This window comes from Lemur catta, chromosome 4, assembly GCF_020740605.2.
Source record: "Lemur catta isolate mLemCat1 chromosome 4, mLemCat1.pri, whole genome shotgun sequence".
Classification (NCBI taxonomy): Eukaryota; Metazoa; Chordata; class Mammalia; order Primates; family Lemuridae; genus Lemur; species Lemur catta.
Window position 1 is genome coordinate 24140094 of NC_059131.1, and position 16483 is coordinate 24156576.

Below are 16483 nucleotides of genomic sequence, written 5' to 3' on the forward strand. Positions count from 1 at the left end.
TTTACCAAGTGAGTTTATAGTATGCCAGATATTTTCTAAATATAGAGAAGGCTCTTTAAAGTCTACATTGAGCTCATGGGTGGGTTCTACTTTCAAAGGTCTTGAGACATGAATACTTCCCATTTATCACGGGTCAGGAAGCAGTGCTGACATCTGTGCCAGGAAGGAGAAGAGAGTGCTACACTGTCCTTAATCTCTGCCCACTTCTTATCTTCCTGTCGCTGTGGTTGTGAGTCTTCAAAAAAGGATGGAAGAACTTGTGGAATGTTCCTTGAAGTATTCTGCCCTCCTAATTAACAACAACAGCAAAATGTAAGCTCATTCCCTTTATTTGGACTTTCTCATATTTTTTTTTCCCCTAAAGGTAAAAAAGCCCATCATAAAGCTGCACCAACAATTAAAACTTTAGGGAGAGGGTTCAAGATTTTTATAGTTGATATTGGGACCTTGACTGCACTTATTAAAGCAGCCAAGGAATTGGTCAGTACTTAAATGGAGAGCTTCCCCAGATGATCTCTCGGACTATAAGGGAGGACCTTGCTCAGTGTTGACCCCTGACCTTGACCCCACTGACCTCCCAGGTTTCTCTTATGTGCATCCCTGTACTTACCGTTATCATAACACTTACTGAGGCAGTCTTTCATCTCTGTTTCCACAGACGTACGCAGAAAGGCTTCAATAAATGTGTCCTTCACATATTTTTTTTTTGAGTTTTGCCTGGAGAAAATAAGTATTAATAACGTCTAAATCCTTGTCTGTGGATTGCTCCATGAATACTTATATTGTAGGAGTTACCTTTTTCTCTTGGAATAACACCATTTGCCTTTGTAAAGCCCTGAACATTTTGCAGAGTACTTTGCATTCCTTATTGTTTTTGATCTGTCCAGCAAGTCTGTGAGGGAGATGAAGGTTTTGATCCTGACTTTATGATGTGGGAAAAAAGGCAAAGTGTTAGAATGTTGAAGAAAAGGAACTCACTCCAAGGCTTATAGTACTCGTTTCATGACGCCTTAGGGATGGGATGAGAAATAAAAATTTGAACCAATGACTGATTTTATATACATTTAAATTTTTTAAAAATTGAAGTTAAATTGAAATTACATGCAGAAAAGCACAGAGATCATAAGCGCACACAGCCTAATGATTATTCCATAGTGACATCACACTTACATAAGTACCATCCATATTAAAGAATACAACTTTTCCAGCATTACAAAGCCCCCTTGTTCTTATATGCGACCCACCTCCTCTTCCCGGAGGGAGCTGCTATCTTGATTTTTAACCCCAGAGATCAGTTCTGCTATATACATAAGTGATACAGTGTGTATTTTTTCACTCAGTATTATGTCTGAGATTCATCTATGTAGTTGTGTGGCTGTAGTTTGTTCATTTACATTGCCAAAGATTATTCTATCATATGAATATACCATGATTTATTATTTATTCTACTTTTGAGGAATGTTTGGATTTTTAAAAATTTTTGCCTCTATTTATCCCCAGCTTTATTGAAGTATAATTGACAAATAAAAATCATATGTATTTACCGTGTACAATGTGATGTTCTGATATATGTATACTTTATAAAATGATTATCACAATCTATCATACATAGTTAATTAATATATCTATCATACATAGTTACCATTTTTTAAATTTGTGGTGAGAATATATAAGATCTACTCTCTTAGCAAACTCCAGGTATACCATACAGTGTTATTAACTGTAGTTAATCTTTCATAGCTTATTCATCCTGCATAACTGAACTTTTGTATCCTTTGACCAAATTTTGGCTCATATGAATACTGCTGTGTAGGTATGTATATGTGGCAATTCCAGCAGAAGGCCTTTTTGAAATTGTAAAGCCAAGCTTAACTGGACATAGCAATGTTAAAAGGTTTGAGAAGGACTTTGTAATCCTTGAAAATTGTGTAAAGTTTGGTCATATTGCTGACTGTTGATCAGACCTATTTTGTTGTTTGGGGAAACAGGCACATGGGGAAAATGGTGAGATGAGATAGTGTTTTGAGGAACTGGAAGGAAGGAACTCTCAATTTTTTCCTCCTGAGACAGACTTTGTGAAAGAAGGGTAGACTTTGGCATGGAGGTGAGAGAGACAAGGACAGAGTAGGGGAGGTTACTGGTGTGCTGTCTGCACGCTCCTGGGCCTGGTGGAAACCCAAAGTTTGCAACCAAAAAGGGGAGGTGCTGGGACAGAGTTTGCTCCCTAGTTGAATTGCTGGAAATCAGGATAGTGTTCTGTTGCTATATAGTCATAATCACTAATACTTGCTGAGTGTTTTATTCTGTGCCAGACAACATTCTAAGTGTTTTTTGAGTTTTATTTCATTTTTCCTCTCAAAACCATGTGAAATGGATACATTATTATTCCCATTTTACATGCTGAGGCACCTGAGGTGCAGGGGGTTTAAATAATTTGCCTAAATTCACTTAGCTTGTAAGTGTAGCACCAGGATTCAAATTTTGGCAGTCTGTAAAGTGAACCTCTAAACTATATTGCCTTTAAAAAAAATTTAACATTTGAATATGCTTTGCATTCCATAGATACTGCCATGAATCCCTCCAAAGGTGCCTCTGGGGTTGCACTAAATCCTCTTTCCTTGTTTCCCTTGGCTTAAGAGTTTGTTTCTGTTTGAGTGAAGTGTAGACTGAATTTTAAGACTAAATTTTTATAGCAGTTCCCTGTCCCAGAGTTGCCTGGGATCAGAATAAATAGCCTAAATGGTGTGAGTCTTGTGTGAGAGGTGAGAAGTACACCTCAAATCATATAAAATATGCAGCAGGTAGGAAATAAAAAGCAAAGTTCAATAACTTACACGGTAAATATACATGGAGTTAGTATATTTTCATGGAGGTTCTGGAGGTTGAATATCTTTTTTTACCTGCCTATATGTTCTTCAAATGTGTTAGAGATGATCTAGCAGAAATAGCTGATCCTGTCATCCCAGAGGCAAGAACTTCTAAGTGGAAAGAATATCTGTTTAAGCATTATGGAGAGAAGAAACCTTAGATTTGCTAATCCAGGAAAAAATGTCTGTCATTATTCAGGACTGCTATTTTTGGATAAGATGTTTATGTGAGTATGTGTCATAGCAAGAAGAACCTGAAAGACCAGGTGGAATTCTATACCCGTTGGAGCTGGGTGGACTTTCCCATGAGTAAGGTGAGGAGGCCCTGACTGTCCCCTATGTCCCAGGAGCTTGGAATTTTATGAAGTACCTGAGGATTAAAGCCAAACCTGTGTCCATAACTAGAGTGGTCTTTTCAAAATGTAGGTCTCATCTTGCTGTGCCCTGCATAAGAGCCTTCACTGGGTTCTCAGTGCTCTGAGGATAAAGGTCAAACTTCCTCACCCCTGTGGATCTGACTCCTTGGTGTTCCTTTGTGCTCTTTGGTTGTTGCCACATGGGGACACACAGGTCCTTGACCTTGCCCAGCTCTTTCCTGACATAAGCCCTTGCCCATGCATTTTCTCTCTATAATCCACACCCTGCTTCCCTATTTAACACCTATGCCTTCTACTGATCCCAGGTTCCTCAGGGAAACTTCATTTCAATTTGTGTGAGTCTATGATTTACTCTGCCTGGAACAGTGCTTACTTGGTGAATGAAAACATGAAGATATTACATGACTGCTCTGAATCCAAAAAGTCTGACTAAGCAGGAATGCAGATATTAACCCATTTTCTAGGCTGCCTTTGTTTCCCCAAAGTGATGATAAGAGAGCAGTCCAAGGAGTCACTGATCAGAGTAGGCAAAGTTGACTCAGTCATCCCAGTCCGCATTCCAGGACAGTAAGTGGTTCAGCTGTGGCATCCCATTCTTCATGGCACTTCTAGGTAATGATGGGACTCACTTGTTGTATATCTCTGGATGTTGTAAGGGTTTTTTGTGGATTAGACCATATTTAATTCTCTGGGTCTTATGTTCTTGACCATTCAGTGCTGAGTCTTGCTCCTTGCACTTCCTAAAATGCCTCTGATAGACATCAGGTATATTGACAAACGAAAGAGTGACAGCAAAGCCCAGGCAGCCAGTCCCTTGGGAAAATTACTGAAAATGATGCTATAAATCCAGTTTATGAGCTTGAAATTTCCTAGTACTCATGAGTACTAAATTAAATATTGACATGAACCTTGACACAAGTTTGGCTCAAGTGTTTGTGGGAAGCAAACAGGGACTTTCAGGCAAACTTCAATGATTTTTCACTTAAAGTTCATACAGTTCCAGAGTTATATGATTAATGGAGTTAGCTCTCACCCAAACACAGAAGAAACATTTTACCAATATTAGTATCTTTGAATAGAATTTATCCTGGGTACTTGTCCCTTTGAAAGTTATTATTTGAGCATAATGGGAAAGAGAACAAGAATTAGGTACAGCTTTTTTTTTTTCCCCAGAATTTTCAACCAGTGAAAGCCATAAAGTTTTATAACTGCAAGAGTCTGCATGCCTGGTTCAGAGTCACTCAGAAAGGTAGTAGCAGAGCTGTGACTTGAACCCAGGCTTACTGCCCTGTATTCCATATTCTCCTCGCATCTTTTGCATGTCCTTGGCTCCTCTTATGAAAATAATGAAAAAATGCTTTTCACTGTATTTTTGAAGCCCAAAATACAAATAGAAAGTATAGAGACATGAAAAATTTTAGTTGTTTCATGAATTCTCAAGTAAATCACTGCCGTTTGACAAAAATTTGTTTATTTTCAAAACAATCACGATTCACTTAAAAATGTATTCTGTTTCATGAAGAAAATGTGACATCCTCTTTGTTATAGTAAGTTACCATGTAGAAAGCTGTTCCCAAATCTTTAAAAATTAGCTGGACTGTCAACCCTAGATACAGAATTCATTTTTAAAAATTCTCATTTTAGGGCTTTCTTGACATAGGCATCACTTTTGTTGCTTTCAGAGCACACTGCCTTTTGTTTCTTTGCCTGGTGCTGGTGTTTTGCCAAGTGCCGGTATTCGGAGATTTGATGGACAGAATCTGAAGTGAGGCATCGTTCTTTCTTAATTTGTTCAAAGCCTCTTTATGCAGCAGCTAATCCTTCCTAATTATATTTCTAGGAAGGATGTTCTTAACTCAAACAGGAAGATGACATAGACATTTTGAGAAGATTAGGATGCACTTTACTCTGAGAAAAGAAATTTGAAAGGAAATGCTCTCAAGTTCCCACTCCCCACTCCCTGGGCACACAGGCGTCTTCCCCTGCCCCTTTGTGAAGCTCTTTTCTCTCCCTTTCTGTTCCTCTTTCATTCTTGTGGTTCCCATTTATCTCCTGGCTTAACAAAGCTATCTCAAAGGAGTAAAGAAAAAAAAATTCCTAGAAAACCCATTTCTGTGTAATGAGGCAGGCATTTCACAACTTAATTGCCCTTAATGTCTTCAAAGGTGACCTGTGAGTCTAAATAGCTGAAAAATTTAGTGTACACATTAGAAATACTTTCCTTAAGGTTGGAACACTTTGCAGGCTCCTTAATTTCTTTGCAGCCATGTTGCTTTGTATTAATGTAGTGATTTTTACGTGAAAGTAAATATGTTAGTGAAATATATATGTATTAGATAATTTTACATCTTTGATATTTTAAATAGAGTAAATGTGGTTTCTGTTAAATAAGACTTTGATAAATTGCAGTCTGTGAAGTCAGTGGTTTTGAATATTCTTATGAAGTATATAATCTTATCACCTTACAGAATAATTTTAATTCTTATTTCTTAGATTTTTTTAGTGCGATTGAACAGTTTTCACATTTTTGTAAACCATTTGTAGTTTTGTATGAATAATTTATTAACATCTTCACACCATTTTCTGTTACATTCTTAATAATTTTTTTTTAATTTGTAAGAGCTCTTTTCATATTAAAGAACCATTTTGTCAAACATTTAGGAATTCTCCAAGGGCAGGGGCTTTTATGTAAAAAATATTATTAGTACTTAACTGAATTTTTTATTCCAAAATTTGGAAGAAGCTTCTTAAATTGGATTTTAAAAATCCCCACTTGTCCATGAGGATGAGAATGCAGTCTGTTACTCATTGATTTCATAATCCTTTGGTCTTCCGCAAGGTTTATTGACTTACACAGACATAAATCTTAATGTACTACTGAAGCATCTAGAACTTTCCAAGCCTAAATAGTTTTCAGGTGTTTCTAATTGCCTTATCTCTGGTTCACCATAGTGAAGATAGAATCTCAGTCTTCCTCACCTCCACGACATAAATTTTCAGTTGACAATAAGTGATTCCTTTACTCTGTCAGCAAATATTTATTGTGTGTCAGCCACATGCCAGGTACTGTTCCAGGCACTCCAGTTGGAGTTATCAGGCTAACATGCTTTAAAAATAGCAAATGATATAGGATACCACCTAATTAACTGCTAAACTATGTGGTACCTATTCCAAATTCTAGTGAAGAATAAGGAAGGAGGGGGGAATTGAGCAGAGACTGAAGGATTGGAATAAAGGAACATTTACCAGAGTTGGGGGTACTTGGAAAAGTGTAGAGGCTGGCCTTTAGATAAATAATAGGGTGAATGGCAGGGTAAGAATGAGCCTCCTGTTTCCATAGTACCATTGAGGGGAATTGATCTCTTTGGGGAGATTGAGAAATAGGAAATGAGTTTGGGTGGGCAGGTGCAGATCATGGAAGGCCTTGGCAAGCCGGCAGAGGATCCTTGGGTCAGGCTGTGAGAAATAGAAAGATGGCTCTAACGTCCACACAAGAAGTGCCAGACTCACCGGGGTGGAGAGGTAGGGGATGCTGCGAGGGGTGGGGTGGGGGGGCCAGGTAGGGTGCTGAGTGAGCATGAGGGAAGGCCCAGGGGGTCAGTGGGCTCATTAGGGAAGGGGAGGCCTAGGGGAGCTGGCTCTGCAGCCCTCCTGCCTCTCATGGTGACTTCTTGAGATGGGAGTTCTTTAAAAACAGAAAGGATTTAGACTGCCAGTCTAGAAAAGAATTCCTTTGGATCCAGGTTAAGGAATAATGTGTAGTCTAATGTTTATCTGTCTCTCTAGACATGTTAAATGGAAAGCTATGTAACCATATCCCTTAGGAATGGGAAGGTAGGGGGCTGTCCTCACATGCTCATTTTTCCTCATTCCACCCTATCCCTAAATTCAAGTTCACCAACCCACAATCAAAACCAGATTGGATTTCCCTCTGTGTTGATCAGACTGTCCTCAAAATATGTTTGGTGGCCATTCACCATGTTCTATAGAAAAATCAAGGTCTTTTTTTTTTTTTTTCAAATGTGCAGCAGACTCAGGTTTTTTACCTTTATTTTTGTTGGCTTTGCAGCTTTTGCCATAACTGCTTCATGTTATCTCTGCCCCTTCCAACATAAATCTCCGTGTATCCTCTCTGCGTTTTCTCATGCTGCACTAGGAGTGCTCTACCCTTCTATATTTCTCCTCCTTTAGGTGACAGAAATCCTACATTTTTCTTTATGTCTGTACTGGTAAACTGGAAGTGCGTCTTGGATAATCTCTCTCTCTGTCTCTCATCTCTCTGTCTCTCTGTCTCTCTGTCTCTCTCTCTCTCTCTCTCTCTCTCTCTCACACACACACACACACACACACACACACACGTATAAACTCTCATGTTGCTAGGCTCTCAGTGTCTTTCTGGTTACATTGCATTCTCCTTAGTTATATTATTAGTTAAAATAATTTAACATGAAATAAAGTCTGAAACAAAAATTGCTTTATTTATTATTAGCTAATAGCACATAAATAGGCAATTTTTGTTTCAGACTTTAATTATATTTGTTTAATTTAGCTATTAAGGCCTAAGGTTGCTAGGAAAGTGTTTATGATTTGCTTTGTGAAGTACTCAGCCTGGTAATGTGCTACTTGATGGAAATAATAGTATTGCCTTTCACAGAATCAGAAATATTTTACAAACCTACTGAGGAAATGCTGTGCTTCTTTTAAAAAACTTATATGTTATCCTTATGTTCAAATTAATTTAGAATGTTCATAAAAAATAAGGATTTGATTAAGTTCCATTAGGAAGTCTTTGGTAAGAAACCCAAAGAAATGATTTAGGACTTTCAATTTCACATGTATTTATTGATATTTATTGATTATTTACTATGTGCCAGGCATTGTCCTAGCAGCTAAAGTAAATATTCTTTAGTTTTAATGGATTTAATGGATTATTATCCATACCTGGAATATACTTTTTCCTTCTTTCTATTATTTCTAGAATGAGTAGCTAAATAATTTTTTGTTTTTTTAGTTAAGAGCTACATTTTTATAGGACAAAGTATACGTTATGTTATTTCCTCTATTTATATTAAGTCAAGTATTTGACCTGTTCATTCAAAGCCCAGCTCTGGTGTTAATGGGCCTGGAATCAATTAATCAAAGGATTAACTTGCCTTATCATCACCTGTGTGAACCAGGCACCCTTCTGAATTGTAGATTTAGCATTTAGGAAGATCCAACAAACACAAACCGCTTCTAGATGTTCTCAGGTGTGAGCAATCAGAAGAGAGTGGGAAAGAGATTTTTCCCCGATCAGAAACACTGAGCGACAATAGTGTATGAATTAATGGCTCCTGTAGAGTATTAGAAGAAAGGGTTAAGCCAACCACAGCACCAAAAGGACATTTTCCCCATGTGGGGGTGGGGTGAGGGGAAACTCCTCCTTCACCCCAGTTCACTGAAAGATCAGCTAACACCAAGGCAGATTAATAAGAGAAAGAGTTTTTTTTTACCGTGCACAGAAGAATCACAGAATGATTACCCAATATTTCAGTGGGGTCCAGAAATTTATATACCCTCATTTTAGAGGGGAGGGGAAGATGAGGAATATAGGTAATTGTTTAGGGGTGATAAATGGTTACTAGGGAGGATGAATAGACACTTGGGAGAGTGATTGGATTGGGGGGTGGGGAGAAACAGATTGACTTGTAAATGATTCTCTTTGGAAATTAACCTGAGAGACAGGTATTATATTTAAAATGATTTGGTCCAGGTTTGGTTGCATTCTCCATCTTCTTTCCTGTAATATATCTATATAACAGGGAGGGGAAGGAAAGTCAATTGTCCTTTTTGATGGGTCTGGTATTTTTATGAAGAAAGAGGGAAAGCCCCTTCCAATGCCTGTTGATCTCTAAGGGCCTTTAATTCAAAATGCTCTTTATACGAAGGAATCATATTCTGGGATGAAGTTTCCTGAGCTCCTTCACCCAGGAACAGCAGTCTGTGAAAGCTCACTGGCTGCAGCTGCATGGGTTTTCTTTTGCGTGGAGACGCTGCCTCTAGTGTTTAGAAAAAAATGCACACTAGAAAAATAGTGCAACATTATGGTGCCATCTGTCTTGAAAATGAGTTATTTTTTATTGTCTGCTTTATGGTAGTTCCCAGACAACTGAAAAACTTCAGCTAGCTTTGGTGCTATTTTGCATATGGACATGTTCAGCAGGCAAAAGTCTTTAAAGTTGCATTTCAAAGGGCCTCAAGAGTTACCAGTGTGATGTGATGAGAGGCCTTCCTTAAGCTCTCAAGGAGCCACTACCTCCAGCGCCCACCCCCCCCAGCTCCCTGGTGACAGGAGAGCACGTGGCCTCTGTCCTTGCACCATTCCTTCGCCAAGGTTTGTGATTGGCTTTTGGGGCAGCTCTCTCTCAGATGGCATTTTCTTCCTTAATTCAAAGTTTCACTTTCTCCTTAACAGTGTTCTGAATTGTTTTTGAGGGCATGATGGTATGGATACACAAATCTTCAGTTAGGAGAATGAGACAATACTTGAAGAATTGTCGTTGTTGTTTTTAAAAAGGCTAAAATGCATTTATGTCTCAGATTTTCTTAGAATAAATTCAAATGAAAATACTGAAAATATTTTATTGAGGGCCTATGCAAACGCTTATCAGTATTAACATGATTAAGATATATTTAAAAGTTTAAATGTTTAAAGCTGACAGACCTTTGAGGTAAGAGTTTTCTTTTTGGTTAGCTGGGCTGCTACTTAAAATTTTTGTTATATGAATGTATGTAAACTATTTATAAACTAGCTTAATGCAGTTAAGCTGATAATATTTGGGTTTTAAAGTCTGCATGGGTCAGAAAATGGATTTAGTATTCCATACCATCTAGAATGATGACAGGCTGTAGAAGCATAGGACAATGTTGGCACATTTTCAAAGGAGTTCTTCCCTGGTCTGGATACTATAATTTTACATAACTGGAGTTTGATCATTTTATTATATGCGGTATAAAACGTGTATAACAATTTGGAAGTGGGTGTGGTGTTTTTTTTTGTTTGTTTTGTTTTTTGGTTAGAGGCATAATAGTTTGAAATAGCATCTGGTTAAAAACTTTGGGAGCTGACATTCCCTATTAAAAGAAAAAGGACTGTGGTGAGAATAAATATGCGATATGCAGACATCCATACTAATCAATTAGTAAAAGGGTTTAAGTCAAAAAAACGTGGACACAGTTTGAACATTTACGATTATGCCATTGGGCAGCAGGTGGCAAGCTTTGCTTTTCAATGTTCTTTGGTTTTATTTTTATACCACAGAATGCCAAAATTTGAAGAAGGTGGTTTGAGTCCACTGGAATATGTCATTTCTTGGCAGTGCAACCTTGGACCACCTCCTTTGCTCATTGTGCATAATTGTCTTTCTCTGGATGCTGTGGCCGACCCTCAGTTCCCCTTACTGTGGAGGGATAGGGATTAATTCATATGAGCAATGCTTTATTCACTTGTGATTTTAGCAACACGTTGCTAATGGGGAAAATAAATTAGAAACAAATGAGTTTCTTAAGGCAGTCCCTGTATGATTTATAGGAGGCTTTCTCTTGTAGTTTTATTTAGTACTAAATGATACATACATGGTTTGTAATTATAAAAAATTACTCCTAACTGCTAAATACCTTGATAGGGAGGTGAGAAGTAAACAAAACTGAATAGAATTCCATGAAAATATTTTGAAAATTAGAGAAGAAAAACACATTTTGAGACCAGAATTGAAAACCATTATCTTCCCATAGGCTATACTGTGCGTTTAGTCAAGATTTGAATTTTAAGTCTGGAAAAGAGACTAAGCTTGAAGATGGGATTCGTGGTGGGCTGAGCACCAAATTATTTTTATAGACTACAGTCTTTGTTCATACTTTTTATGTAAAAAAATTTCTTTTCAGGTTGTTACTTTATGCATTGTGCAAAATTTGGGAGAATGGGGGTGAAAAAGCACATCAATCGCTGTAAACATTAATAGTCTACAAGTATTCAACACCTGCTTTGTATTCAGTTTTTCCTAGGCCTTTTGTTAGAATTGAGTTCACATGAAGTATATTATTTTATGTTCACAATTTTTTAACACATATTCTCAACTTCTTTATATTCCAACTCTGCATTTTTTACTTTTAGAAACTATATCATTCATAAAATGATGTGTAACTTATAACACAGAGTTTAAAGGATAGTGATAAAAAACCCAAACTCTTGTACCCACTTTCTAAGTGAGGAAATAAAACACTGTCATTATCTTAGAGGCTCTCTCTGTGGTTCTTCCCAATCCCTTTATTCTCTCCCACAGAGCAATTTCTATCAATCATTTCCTGCTTTTCTTTAGAGTTTTACCATATTTTTAGGTATTTCAAAATTCTGTGCTACTTAGCTGGTTTTGAATTTTAAATAAATATAATATTGTTTGTATTATTTTGAGACTTGCTTTTCTTGCTCAAGGTATTTTTGACATTCATGTATTAACATAACAGTGGTAGGGCTGGGCATGGTGGCTCACGCCTGTAATCCTAGCACTCTGGGAGGCCGAGGCGGGTGGATTGCTCAAGGTCAGGAGTTCAAGACCAGCCTGAGCAAGAGTGAGACCCCGTCTCTACTAAAAATAGAAAGAAATTATCTGGCCAACTGAAAAATATTTATATATAGAAAAAAAATTAGCTGGGCATGGTGGCGCATGCCTATAGTCCCAGCTACTCGGGAGGCTGAGGCAGTAGGATCAGCTTGAGCCCAGGAGTTTGAGGTTGCTGTGAGCTAGGCTGACGCCACGGCACTCACTCTAGCTCGGGCAACAGAGCGAGACTCTGTCTCAAAAAACAAAAACAAAAACAAAAACATAACAGTGGCTCTCAAACTTGAGTGTGTATCAGAATCACCTGGACTCGGGCTCATTAAATAAAACATGGCTTGTTGGGCCTTACTTTAGAGTTTCTGATTTAGTGCATCTGGGGACAGGCTGAGAGTTTGCAGAGCTGAAAAAGTCTTAGTTGATGCTGATGCTGTTGATCTGCGGAGCGTGCTTTGAGAATCACTGACTATGTTGATGCTTGTAGCTGCTATTCATTTACTTTATAGTATTCCATTATATCAGTATACCACGATTTATCCTTTCTACTGATAGTAAGCATTGGGTTGTTTTCGGTATCTTGCTATTACAATGATGTTGTGATGAACGTTTTCGTATAAGTCTTCTGTAACATTTTTAAAGGTCCTTATAGAATGGAATAAAAAAATATCAAAATGTTTCACCTGTAATAAGGGTAAGTCTTGTTTCTTGAAACTTGTTTTTGAAACACTGCACTCTGCTCTGTAAAATGCCTTTCTCATAGTAAGCTCTTGTCAAAGAAGCTTATAAGCCAGTTGTCTAGGATAGTTCAATTGACCATGTTTTCTTTATAAATTACGTAAAAGAAATCCTTTTCTATCTCATTGCTGTAAGATTTTTTCCCCCCATATTTTCTTCTAAAAGCTTTTCCTTTCACATTTCCTATAATGTCCCTGGAGTTGATTTTGAGTTTGGTGATATTATTTTCCATATGGATAACTTATTGTCTTAGCACTATTATTGACTAATTCTCTCCCTCCCCACCAAAAAGCCCCCAGAACTACCATATTTGTCAAATGCAGATTTCCATCGTATAAGTCTGTTTCTGGGTTCTCTGTCCTATTGTGATGATCTTTGAGTATCCTTAAGTTAGTAATACTATGCTACCTTAAATACTATAATTGTGTAATCAGTCCTGGTAGGTATAATAACCTTCTTTGTCTCTCTGTGCTGCATTCTGGCCAATTTCTTCTCGTTGACTAATTTAGCTCTGTTACACCTGCTGTATTCCTTTGGGTTACCCATTTACAATGTTATTTTTTATATCTCTAAGTTCTATTTGGTTCTTTTTCAAATCTTCCTAGTCTATATTGATAATCTCTTATTATTTAGTCATACTTTTTTTTTTTTTCCAAGATGAGATCTCACTTGGTTACCCAGGCTAGAGTGCAGTGGCACAATCATAGCTTACTGTAGCTTCAAACTCCTGGGCTCAAGTGATCCTCCCGCCTCAGCCTTCCAAGTAGCTGAGATTACAGGTGTGAGCCACCACACTCAGCCATCCTTTCCACATCTACTTTATTTATACATATCAAATATATCAATATTCTATACCTTACAATTGCAGTCTAATAATTTGCAGTTGTTAGTGGACTTTGTTTTTTTTCCTACTGATTCTGGTTTGTTTCCTTGTTTATTTTGTGATTTCTGATTTGTAAGTATTCACTGGAATTTCATCTCTAGAATTCCTTAAGATCTATTTTTAAGGTAAGTTCTTACAGTGAGCCTTTGTGTCTGCTTTTAACAAGTTCCCAGGGGGTACTACCCTTTCAGGCCCACTTCTGATTAAATTTGGGGGTTGTTATTGTTTTGATCACTAGGTATTTTTAATTTTTTTTTTAAATGTCAGAATATTAAGGCAGTACAAATGTTTTGGTTACATAGATCACTTTTGTAATGCTTCACCCAAATAGTGTTCATTGTACCTGTTAGGTGCTCCTCCTCTCCTCCCCACTGGCATTTTTAATTTGAATGCCAAACTGGCAGAAAGGTAGACTTGTAGTTAGGAATTCTCACCTGAGATTTTTGTTGTTGCTAGTTTTCATGTTCACCCAAAGGCCAAACTAAGACAGGCACAACTCCTCATGTTTTCTCATTGTGGGGTGTTTTTGTTGTTTGGGGGACTTACCTACTGAAAGTCTCATGTCGGGTCTCTGATCGAATCTTTCACCTTGTGCAGTCACCGAGCTTTGTCCACTGTGCACATTAAAACCTGTAATCTAGGCATCCAGAAATGGCAGACGCCCCTCCAGGGAAAATTCCTATTCTGGGGCCAACTCATTTCCCTGGATTCGTGCTCTCTGGTTGTTCCTGGCCTCCGAGGGTTTCTCTTACTCTCCTGCCAGCACAGCCATATTTTTATATTCTGTCCAGCAATCTTAGTTGTTTTATCCTGGCAATTTTTCTCTGGACATCTAATCCTCTGTTTTGCCAGAAGTAGAGATCCTAGTTAATTTATTTTAAAGAGTTTTAGTTCTGAGAAATAGAAGATATTTGGAAGCCAGATCATGAAGTTCCTTGTGCTGCAGGGAACTCGTATCACAGTTGAATAACTATACTCTGGGTCTTTGCAGAGATTCAGGCACTCTTTTCTTTGTCACTTATGACATGAGAAGTCTCATGAAAACCTCTTCTTTGGGGGAGAAGGGGGAGCTCATGTAAATAAGTGGCCAGGGAGCCTGGGAGAGCTGTAGGATACTCTTGGGTGGCTTCTCCCATGTCTGCCCCTTGGCACCCCAGCTGGGGCACCTGTTCTCTGGACTGTGCCTCTATGTCCTACCTTCTGTCTTTTTGTCCCCAGCCTGGTTGTTAAACCTTGTCATCTGAGTCTTCATTTTGCTCAGTAGTTTCATTTGGGCAGTCTTTAGCTCTCGCAGACATGTACTTTTAGAGTACTGATTAGTGTGTTCAGAGGTTAAATTGGCCTTTGTGTGTTTTAATCCCACTCTCCTCTTTGAGGGTTTGATGAGAGAAAATTGAAGTTCTGTTTATTATTACTCTGGGAAGAGGAGAGGGACAGTAATTTTGGGATAGGAAAAGGGCAGACACGTAGTTGTCGCTTCTAATCTAGCAGCATCTAACAGGAAAAAATGCAGATGCTCTTCCAAGGGAGAGTTGATGGAGAGAGAAGCCCCTGTCTCTATATATTTTAAACTATGAATACCCTGAATTTATTTTGGTAGAGTTGTACACCTATAAGTGGAAACAATATTATATTCGTTTTGAGTGTGTTTCTTACTGCCTGCATCTAAATTTGTGATTTTTAATGATGTTTTAGACTCATCGTTTGCCGTGACCACCTGTAACGAGGCAGTCTGCAGAGCATTGCCAAATATATCAGGACCCCAAGCAAAATATCTTTTTTAACCGAAATTAAAATCAAATATATTTTTGGCTGGCCAATTCTAATCCCAGACTTGTCTAAATCATTGAGAAATTACATGTTATGTTTGTGGTGGGCTATAATGATATAATTATAGGCAGTTAAAATAAGGGAGTGAATGAAATTAAATTTTTTTTTGCCCCATGTTATTTCTTTTTCGGGAAGCTGAGTAGGAATTTGATAGCCATCAGTTTGTTATGTCAGGCTCAATATTGGAGTGATAATGGGTTTGGAAAGGCAGGTCATGGGCCAGGGAAAGCTGATAATGGTTGCTTAAAGTTGAGGTTTTAGATGACCAAGGCTGGGTTTTGTGTGTGAGTTAGACTGGGACTGCAAACAAGACTAGGAAGGAGAGTGGGTGTAGAATCCTGGAGTGTAGGGAAGGAACAAAGGAGAAGTCAGGTAAAAGAGATCTAATGGGACAGGTTTTGGAGCAAGGGAGTGGTTGTCAAAGGCCAGGTGAGTAGGGTGCAGAGGTCCACAGAGATTTCATCTCTTGGCATGGAAGGAAAATGAGCGAGCGTTACTTGAAGGATAAGCATTGGGTTTGAGGTGCTGGGTCTTGATTACAGGAGCAGTGATCAGTAGTTAGTGAGGACCTGCAGGCAGGAGGGAGCTGCCCAGTTGGAGGGAATTTATAGGCTGTCTAAGATTGGGTGTAGTCAGATGACTGGAGCAGTGGGTATCAGGAACTCCAGCTCCAGAGAGAGCTTCCCTGCTCCCCCCATGATGATCTGAGTCTACTTTCTTGCTGACAAGGAGCTCACAGTTCAGTGGAAAGTTGAATAATACTTCGTGTGCTAAAGCTTTGCAGCAGGTGATCTGGGAGTTCCGAGAAGAGTGATGTACCATTTCCTACTCCATCAGATCTAACCTCATTTCAGGGCCCTCCGTAATGTGGGTCCGTCTACTGCCTGCTTAGCCATGCACTCTTTACACCTCTCCAGTCCATGCCTTGCTCTCTGTTACCTCCTCGCGCTCCTTTTCCACTCCACACTGTGTGTTTTTGCCTCCTCCTGTCTGATCTTCCCTTGAGTTGCGAGGCACAATTCCATTGTGCAGAGCCTCCTCTGAACTTTTCCCAACAGCCGGTATGTGTTGAGAGCATACAGTGTTTACAACACATCAGGTGTTTTGTGTACATGATCTTTTAACGGGGTGATGTTCAAATTATTGGACTATTTACGGGACAGCACAGGCATAGAGCAACCAGAACACAGAGCCAGC

At 38.5% G+C, this 16483-nt stretch overlaps 1 protein-coding gene across 5 annotated transcripts in view; it reads left to right on the forward strand.

The window, feature by feature from the left end:
* LTBP1 (latent transforming growth factor beta binding protein 1) overlaps positions 1–16483 on the forward strand; it is a 379098-nt gene that overhangs the window by 58564 nt on the left and 304051 nt on the right. The window lies entirely within an intron of this gene.